The sequence below is a fragment of the Coenobita brevimanus genome, chromosome 17 (genome assembly GCF_032717465.1).
Source record: "Coenobita brevimanus isolate Jiangsu-jjx chromosome 17, ASM3271746v2, whole genome shotgun sequence".
Classification (NCBI taxonomy): Eukaryota; Metazoa; Arthropoda; class Malacostraca; order Decapoda; family Coenobitidae; genus Coenobita; species Coenobita brevimanus.
This window is the reverse complement of record NC_136970.1, coordinates 20,039,344-20,050,310: the sequence shown is the minus strand read 5'-3', so window position 1 is coordinate 20,050,310 and position 10,967 is coordinate 20,039,344.

The following is a 10,967-nucleotide window of genomic DNA, read 5'->3' as shown; positions in this document are numbered from 1 at the left end:
ATTATAATATGGAGACCTGACATTGCTCGGCCGCGCCGCTGAAGGTCCTCCGACAGCATTATCATTGACATATGCTAATCTATTAGTACATAATATTGATTATAATATTGTATACATATAATATTCATAGTAAATTGCAATGATCAAGTAATATTACATTTTAAACAAGTTGTATACATAACTGAACAAATGCAATGGTTGTTGTATGACATTTTGTAGGATGTGTATGTACAACAGACGTATGCATATAATTGTGCAATGGTAATACTGCTAGGTTATTACATTATATATTGAGTTATCCCTTTAGTAATGTCTAATATTTCACCTAACTTGTAAGATGATTCTGGTAATACAGAATTGTGGTAATACATAATTGTAACATTGTGAATTGTTACATAATTGTATTGTAATTGTTACATTTTAGTAACATTGTAGTAATACATAATTGTAACATTTTATGAATTGATACATAATATTGTGGTAATGCATAATTGTGTTGGCCTTATAATTATAGTTACATTTTGTTAATGCAACTCTTACATAATTGTTACATATTGTTTGTAGTTACATAATTGTAGTTAAAGTTACATAAAAGTTATATCTTGTTAATGCAACTGTTACATAATTGTTACATATTGTTTGTAGTTACATAATTGTAGCAAGTGTAACATAATGCAATCGTCTGTCGTTACATAATTGTTACATATTGTTTGTAGTTACATAATTGTAGCAACTGTAACATAATGCAATCGTTTGTCGTTACATAATTGTTACATATCGTTTGTAGTTACATAATTGTAATAATTGCAGTCCTGACATTGAATCCGGTCATGCTGCGGTCGATGATGTGATGTGCCATGCCACTAGCTTCTGGAGACAACAATTTGCTTTTTTGTTTGTAGTTTATGTGGTATTTTGGCATTTGTAGTAACACTTACACTTATTTTCATTTGTTTGTTATGTGATCTTACTCTATTTCTTTTTCTTTCTTTCTTTCTTTCTTTTTTTTTATGTATTGATTTCCTATAGTTTGTTTTTCTTCGTTTGTTTACGCATTTTCTGTGTTGTTCATGGTTGTATAATTGCTGGCTAATTTCCTTAGGATCCTTTTTTAAGTTTTAGTTTATATTGCACAGATATTACTGAAAATGATATTATATAGCCCCATATTTTGTTATTTTATATAAAAAATATATATACACTATATATAGTATTAACCATGTACACTGACTTGTTCTTCACTTGCACCTATCGTGGGCAACGTATGTGTCAGCACTGTGTGGAAATCTTTGTCTTCACGACTGTGTGGAAGATGTTCACTCTTGCTAACGTCATTTGTGCTGGCCATTTTTTTTTTTTTTTTTCTGGTTTCCTTGTAAGTTAATTTATCTGTTTCCACAAGGTAGCTTTAATTAATAAATGTTTAGTACAGTTCTTTTAATTGTTCACTGAGTAACTGTGATAGTATATTTTCTTTATCACTTTGTAGATGTAATAATGTATAGTTGTATGTATGCAACACGTATTTTATGTAGGTATAAATGGTAACACTCGTTGGTAGTAAATAAAAGCTATAATAAATGAATGAATATATACAGTGTAGAATATGTATTGTTGGTGCAAGTATTTAATGAGTGAATTATGAAGATAACTGAAGTACGAATATGTATTTAAGTTGTAACTATACAGCACGTTTTATATGTTTGTGCAGAAGTTTATTGTCTATCACTGTGTATTGTATAAATGAAGTAACTATGTAACTCACTAATTTTAACCGTGGTGGAAATAGTGTGAGTGGTGTTGCACGTGGTGATAGCGTTGTTCTTCACGGGTTGACTGACGTGTTGTGGGGTGTCAGACACACGGCTTGTCGTCGTCCCAGCACACGTATGGTGAGGTCGACTTCCCACACTGGTAGCTGTGGTGAGTAAACAAGTAGCGATGAGTAACTTGAGTGAAGATGAGTGAGTAAGATGAGTTGTGAATATGAACTTGGTATTTGCTTCGTCGTCTTGACCTCTTCACTCCTGTGTCAGCGGTGGAGGTTGGGTGGATGTACTAGAGATAGGAGGGTGAAGTCTGGTGGTTTGAATTGTGAGTCATATCTCATTCTTCGTTTGTTTGTTTTGTTTTTCTTTCTCGAGGTTTTCTCGTTCCTTTTCTCTTGCGATTTACTCGTTGTGGGATGAAGACTGCCGCTACTTGTAGGAGCATGTAGAAGATTATACAAATGCATCGTAGAGTTGTTACTTGTAGTTGATTGTAGATGGTTGTAGTTCGTTGGTTCGTCGTAGAAATTGCAAGCTTGTTTGTATCAGTACTTTGTTAAACTACTTGCAAGGCGTCCTGTGACCTCTTCCCTGTACATCAGCGTGATGATCGGGGAGACGGAGGGGGCTGGTTGGAGAGAATACTGTCAGGAGCTGGTTGTGAGTTGTTGGTTGTGAGAGTTTTTTTTTTTTTTTCACTCTTCATAATGCAGAATCAGTTGTACACTCGTGGGCTTGTATTTGTAGGAATTCACAGTTGATTCGTAGACGAGGTTCGTATACGTTCGCTGCTACCAAATGTCATAATAGACTTTGTAATAAACTGCCATGAAGGACTTTGTATAAACTTGTGGAGAAGTTATATATATATATACTAGACTTGTGGACGAGCGGTTGTTATACGTGAGTAACTTTGTAAGTAGATAATCTTCGTTCCCATTTGTCATGCAATGACAGGAGAGGTAAAGAATAGTATGGGACTATTTTTATCTGTCTTGGAAATATTAACAAAGTCTCACACACGAGTGAAGTATAGAGTCCCGCTAGCTACCTCCCTGTCTCACTCTCTCTCTCTCTCTCTCTCTCTCTCTCTCTCTCTTCCATGTTGCTAAGCCCTTCTCCCTACTACCTGCCTGTTCTATGGCCTGTCTCCTTCTGCCCTCTGTTTCCTAAATTCTGGTGTAGCAGAGGTCGTGTCACGTGTGTTACACTGTGGTTGGAAAGTTCCAGAAACCTGTGTGTGAGTATGTGTGCATGTGTGTGTATGGTCACGAGGCGCTGTCGTGTGCCTAAAAAGCATTCCTTGAGTTAAAAGTGTGTAATCATGTTTAGCATTGCTCGATTCTCGCAGACACAATACCTTCTCATCATCTGACTTCCTGCTTCTATCTGTCTCTCTATCAATCTATTTATCTGTTTATCTATTATGATTTGTAATTATAATATGGAGACCTAACATTGCTCGGCCACGCAGCTAAAGGTCCTCCGACATGATTATCATTTACAAATGCTAATCTATTAGTACATAATATTGATTATAATATTGTATACATATAATATTCATAGTAAATTGCAATGATCAAGTAATATTACATTTTAAACTAGTTGTATACATAATTGAACAAATGCAATGGTTGTTGTATGACATTTTGTAAGATGCGTATGTATAACAGACGTACGCATATAATTGTGCAATGCTAGGTTATTACATTAAATATTGAGTTATCCCTTTAGTAATGTCTAATATTTCACCTAACTTGTAAGATGATTCTGGTAATACAGAACTGTGGTAATACATAATTGTAACATTGTGAATTGTTACATAATTGTATTGTAATTGTTACATTTTAGTAACATTGTGGTAATACATAATTGAAACATTTTATGAATTGTTATATAATATTGTGGTAATGCATAATTGTGTTGGCCTTATAATTATAGTTACATTTTGTTAATGCAACTCTTACATAATTGTTACATATTGTTTGTAGTTACATAATTGTAGTTAAAGTTACATAAAAGTTATATCTTGTTAATGCAACTGTTACATAATTGTTACATATTGTTTGTAGTTACATAATTATAGTTAAAGTTACATAAAAGTTATATCTTGTTAACGCAACTGTTACATAATTGTTATATATTGTTTGTAGTTACATAATTGTAGCAAGTGTTACATAATGTAACACTTGCTACTATTGTTTGTAGTTACAGTTATGTAACTACAAACAATATGTAACAATTATGTAACATAATTGTTACATATTGTTTGTAGTTACATAACTGTAGCATCTGTAACATAATGCAATCGTTTGTCGTTATATAATTGTTACATATCGTTTGTAGTTACATAATTGTAATAATTGCAGTCCTGACATTGAATCCGGTCATGCTGCGGTCGATGATGTGATGTGCCATGCCACTAGCTTCTGGAGACAACAATTTGCTTTTTTGTTTGTAGTTTATGTGGTATTTTGGCATTTGTAGTAACACTTACACTTATTTTCATTTGTTTGTTATGTGATCTTACTCTATTTCTTTTTTTCTTTTTTGTATGTATTGATTTCCTATAGTTTGTTTTTCTTCGTTTGTTTACGCATTTTCTGTGTTGTTCATGGTTGCATAATTGCTGGCTAATTTCCTTAGGATCCTTTTTTAAGTTTTAGTTTATATTGCACAGATATTACTGAAAATGATATTATATAGCCCCATATTTTGTTATTTTATATAAAAAATATATATACACTATATATAGTATTAACCATGTACACTGACTTGTTCTTCACTTGCACCTATCGTGGGCAACGTATGTGTCAGCACTGTGTGGAAATCTTTGTCTTCACGTCTGTGTGGAAGATGTTCACCCTTGCTAACGTCATTTGTGCTGGCCATTTTTTTTTCTTTTTTTTTCTGGTTTTCCTTGTAAGTTAATTTATCTGTTTCCACAAGGTAGCTTTAATTAATAAATGTTTAGTACAGTTCTTTTAATCGCTCACTGAGTAACTGTGATAGTATATTTTCTTTATCACTTTGTAGATGTAATAATGTATAGTTGTATGTATGCAACACGTATTTTATGTAGGTATAAATGGTAACACTCGTTGGTAGTAAATAAATGCTATAATAAATGAATGAATATATACAGTGTAGAATATGTATTGTTGGTGCAAGTATTTAATGATTGAATTATGAAGATAACTGAAGTACGAATATGTATTTAAGTTGTAACTATACAGCACGTTTTATATGTTTGTGCAGAAGTTTATTGTCTATCACTGTGTATTGTATAAATGAAGTAACTATGTAACTCACTAATTTTAACCGTGGTGGAAATGGTGTGAGTGGTGTTGCACGTGGTGATAGCGTTGTTCTTCACGGGTTGACTGACGTGTTGTGGGGTGTCAGACACACGGCTTGTCGTCGTCCCAGCACACGTATGGTGAGGTCGACTTCCCACACTGGTAGCTGTGGTGAGTAAACGAGTAGCGATGAGTAACTTGAGTGAAGATGAGTAAGATGAGTTGTGAATATGAACTTGGTATTTGCTTCGTCGTCTTGACCTCTTCACTCCTGTGTCAGCGGTGGAGGTTGTGTGGATGTACCAGAGAGAGGAGGGTGAAGTCTGGTGGTTTGAATTGTGAGTCGTATCTCATTCTTCATTTGTTTGTTTTGTTTTTCTTTCTCGAGGTTTTCTCGTTCCTTTTCTCTTGCGATTTACTCGTTGTGGGATGAAGACTGCCGCTACTTGTAGGAGCGTGTAGAAGATTATACAAATGCATCGTAGAGTTGTTACTTGTAGTTGATTGTAGATGGTTGTAGTTCGTTGGTTCGTCGTAGAAATTGCAAGCTTGTTTGTATCAGTACTTTGTTAAACTACTTGCAAGGCGTCCTGTGACCTCTTCCCTGTACATCAGCGTGATGATCGGGGAGACGGAGGGGGCTGGTTGGAGAGAATACTGTCAGGAGCTGGTTGTGAGTTGTTGGTTGTGAGAGTTTTTTTTTTTTTTCACTCTTCATAATGCAGAATCAATTGTACACTCGTGGGCTTGTATTTGTAGGAATTCACTGTTGATTCGTAGACGAGGTTCGTATACGTTCGCTGCTACCAAATGTCATAATAGACTTTGTAATAAACTGTCATGAAGGACTTTGTATAAACTTGTGGAGAAGTTATATATATATATATATATATATATATATATATATATATATATATATATATATATATATATATATATATATATATATACTAGACTTGTGGACGAGCGGTTGTTATACGTGAGGAACTTTGTAAGTAGATAATCTTCGTTCCCATTTGTCATGCAATGACAGGAGAGGTAAAGAATAGTATGAGACTATTTTTATCTGTCATGGAAATATTAAGAAAGTCTCATACACTAGTGAAGTATAGAGTCCCTCTAGCTACCTCCCTGTCTCTCTCTCTCTCTCTCTCTCTCTCTCTCTCTCTCTCTCTTCCATGTTGCTAAGCCCTTCTCCCTACTACCTGCCTGTTCTATGGCCTGTCTCCTTCTGCCCTCTGTTTCCTAAATTCTGGTGTAGCAGAGGTCGTGTCACGTGTGTTACACTGTGGTTGGAAAGTTCCAGAAACCTGTGTGTGAGTATGTGTGCATGTGTGTGTATGGTCACGAGGCGCTGTCGTGTGCCTAAAAAGCATTCCTTGAGTTAAAAGTGTGTAAGCATGTTTAGCATTGCTCGATTCTCGCAGACACAATACCTTCTCATCATCTGACTTCCTGCTTCTATCTGTCTCTCTATCAATCTATTTATCTATTTATCTATTATGATTTGTAATTATAATATGGAGACCTGACATTGCTCGGCCACGCCGCTGAAGGTCCTCCGACAGCATTATCATTGACATATGCTAATCTATTAGTACATAATATTGATTATAATATTATATACATATAATATTCATAGTAAATTGCAATGATCAAGTAATATTACATTTTAAACAAGTTGTATACATAATTGAACAAATGCAATGGTTGTTGTATGACATTTTGTAAGATGTGTATGTATAACAGACGTACGCATTTAATTGTGCAATGGTAATACTGCTAGGTTATTACATTACATATTGAGTTATCCCTTTAGTAATGTCTAATATTTCACCTAACTTGTAAGATGATTATGGTAATACAGAATTGTGGTAATACAGAATTGTAACATTGTGAATTGTTACATAATTGTATTGTAATTGTTACATTTTAGTAACATTGTAGTAATACATAATTGTAACATTTTATGAATTGTTATATAATATTGTGGTAATGCATAATTGTGTTGGCCTTATAATTATAGATACATTTTGTTAATGCAACTCTTACATAATTATTACATATTGTTTGTAGTTACATAATTGTAGTTAAAGTTACATAAAAGTTATATCTTGTTAATGCAACTGTTACGTAATTGTTACATATTGTTTGTAGTTACATAATTGTGGTTAAAGTTACGTAAAAGTTACATCTTGTTAATGCAACTGTTACATAATTGTTACATATTGTTTGTAGTTACATAATTGTAGCAAGTGTAACATAATGCAATCGTCTGTCGTTACATAATTGTTACATATTGTTTGTAGTTACATAATTGTAGCAACTGTAACATAATGCAATCGTTTGTCGTTACATAATTGTTACATATCGTTTGTAGTTACATAATTGTAATAATTGCAGTCCTGACATTGAATCCGGTCATGCTGCGGTCGATGATGTGATGTGCCATGCCACTAGCTTCTGGAGACAACAATTTGCTTTTTTGTTTGTAGTTTATGTGGTATTTTGGCATTTGTAGTAACACTTACACTTATTTTCATTTGTTTGTTATGTGATCTTACTCTATTTCTTTTTCTTTCTTTTTTTTCTTTGTACGTATTGATTTCCTATAGTTTGTTTTTCTTCGTTTGTTTACGCATTTTCTGTGTTGTTCATGGTTGCATAATTATTGGCTAATTTCCTTGGGATCCTGTTTTAAGGTTTAGTTTATATTGCACAGATATTACTGAAAATGATATTATATAGCCCCATATTTTGTTATTTTATATAAAAAATATATATACACTATATATAGTATTAACCATGTATACTGACTTGTTCTTCACTTGCACCTATCGTGGGCAACGTATGTGTCAGCACTGTGTGGAAATCTTTGTCTTCACGACTCTGTGGAAGATGTTCACTCTTGCTAACGTCATTTGTGCTGGCCATTTTTTTTCTTTTTTTTTCTGGTGTTCCTTGTAAGTTAATATATCTGTTTCCACAAGGTAGCTTTAATTAATAAATGTTTAGTACAGTTCTTTTAATCGCTCACTGAGTAACTGTGATAGAATCTATTCTTTATCACTTTGTAGATGTAATAATGTATAGTTGTATGCATGCAACACGTATTTTATGTAGGTATAAATGGTAACACTCGTTGGTAGTAAATAAATGCTATAATAAATGAATGAATATATACAGTGTAGAATATGTATTGTTGGTGCAAGTATTTAATGATTGAATTATGAAGATAACTGAAGTACGAATATGTATTTAAGTTGTAACTATACAGCACGTTTTATATGTTTGTGCAGAAGTTTATTGTCTATCACTGTGTATTGTATAAATGAAGTAACTATGTAACTCACTAATTTTAACCGTGGTGGAAATGGTGTGAGTGGTGTTGCACGTGGTGATAGCGTTGTTCTTCACGGGTTGACTGACGTGTTGTGGGGTGTCAGACACACGGCTTGTCGTCGTCCCAGCACACGTATGGTGAGGTCGACTTCCCACACTGGTAGCTGTGGTGAGTAAACGAGTAGCGATGAGTAACTTGAGTGAAGATGAGTGAGTAAGATGAGTTGTGAATATGAACTTGGTATTTGCTTCGTCGTCTTGACCTCTTCACTCCTGTGTCAGCGGTGGAGGTTGGGTGGATGTACCAGAGAGAGGAGGGTGATGTCTGGTGGTTTGAATTTTTTTTTTTTTTTTTTTTATGTGTCCGACTCTGGGCATAGGCTTCACAGCCTGCTATCAAGGCCCAGCAGTCGTCCTACATACCATACACCTCTACATGTCACCACTTCGGCGCTAACACCCACCGTCCATATTGAATACATGCTAGGGCTGTCTCATACAGGACTGGTGTATTGGTATTAGCGTGGGTATTTTTACAACATGTCGGCGGGTCTTCTGGTAGATTAGTAAAGCCTGATTTAATGAAATTCAAATCCTTAAACTGTTCCCTGCCCCAGCCGGGATTCGAACCTGGGTCCGTGAGTCGTATCTCATTCTTCGTTTGTTTGTTTTGTTTTTCTTTCTCGAGGTTTTCTCGTTCCTTTTCTCTTGCGATTTACTCGTTGTGGGATGAAGACTGCCACTACTTGTAGGAACGTGTAGAAGATTATACAAATGCATCGTAGAATTGTTACTTGTAGTTGATTGTAGATGGTTGTAGTTCGTTGGTTCGTCGTAGAAATTGCAAGCTTGTTTGTATCAGTACTTTGTTAAACTACTTGCAAGGCGTCCTGTGACCTCTTCCCTGTACATCAGCGTGATGATCGGGGAGACGGAGGGGGCTGGTTGGAGAGAATACTGTCAGGAGCTGGTTGTGAGTTGTTGGTTGTGAGAGTTTTTTTTTTTTCACTCTTCATAATGCAGAATCAATTGTACACTCGTGGGCTTGTATTTGTAGGAATTCACTGTTGATTCGTAGACGAGGTTCGTATACGTTCGCTGCTACCAAATGTCATAATAGACTTTGTAATAAACTGTCATGAAGGACTTTGTATAAACTTGTGGAGAAGTTATATATATATATATACTAGACTTGTGGACGAGCGGTTGTTATATGTGAGTAACTTTGTAAGTAGATAATCTTCGTTCCCATTTGTCATGCAATGACAGGAGAGGTAAAGAATAGTATGGGACTATTTTTATCTGTCTTGGAAATATTAACAGTCTCACACACGAGTGAAGTATAGAGTCCCGCTAGCTACCTCCCTGTCTCACTCTCTCTCTCTCTCTCTCTCTCTCTCTCTCTCTTCCATGTTGCTAAGCCCTTCTCCCTACTACCTGCCTGTTCTATGGCCTGTCTCCTTCTGCCCTCTGTTTCCTAAATTCTGGTGTAGCAGAGGTCGTGTCACGTGTGTTACACTGTGGTTGGAAAGTTCCAGAAACCTGTGTGTGAGTATGTGTGCATGTGTGTGTATGGTCACGAGGCGCTGTCGTGTGCCTAAAAAGCATTCCTTGAGTTAAAAGTGTGTAAGCATGTTTAGCATTGCTCGATTCTCGCAGACACAATACCTTCTCATCATCTGACTTCCTGCTTCTATCTGTCTCTCTATCAATCTATTTATCTATTTATCTATTATGATTTGTAATTATAATATGGAGACCTGACATTGCTCGGCCGCGCCGCTGAAGGTCCTCCGACAGCATTATCATTGACATATGCTAATCTATTAGTACATAATATTGATTATAATATTGTATATATATAATATTCATAGTAAATTGCAATGATCAAGTATTTTTACATTTTAAACAAGTTGTATACATAATTGAACAAATGCAATGGTTGTTGTATGACATTTTGTAAGATGTGTATGTATAACAGATGTACGCATATAATTGTGCAATGGTAATACTGCTAGGTTATTACATTACATATTGAGTTATCCCTTTAGTAATGTCTAATATTTCACCTAACTTGTAAGATGATTCTGGTAATACAGAATTGTGGTAATACATAATTGTAACATTGTGAATTGTTACATAATTGTATTGTAATTGTTACATTTTAGTAACATTGTTGTAATACATAATTGTAATATTTTATGAATTGTTATATAATATTGTGGTAATGCATAATTGTGTTGGCCTTATAAATATAGTTACATTTTGTTAATACAACTCTTACATAATTGTTACATATTGTTTGTAGTTACATAATTGTAGTTAAAGTTACATAAAAGTTACATCATGTTAATGCAACTGTTACATAATTGTTACATATTGTTTGTAGTTACATAATTGTAGCAAGTGTAACATAATGCAATCGTCTGTCGTTACATAATTGTTACATATTGTTTGTAGTTACATAATTGTAGCAACTGTAACATAATGCAATCGTTTGTCGTTTCATAATTGTTACATATCGTTTGTAGTTACATAATTGTAATAATTGCAGTCC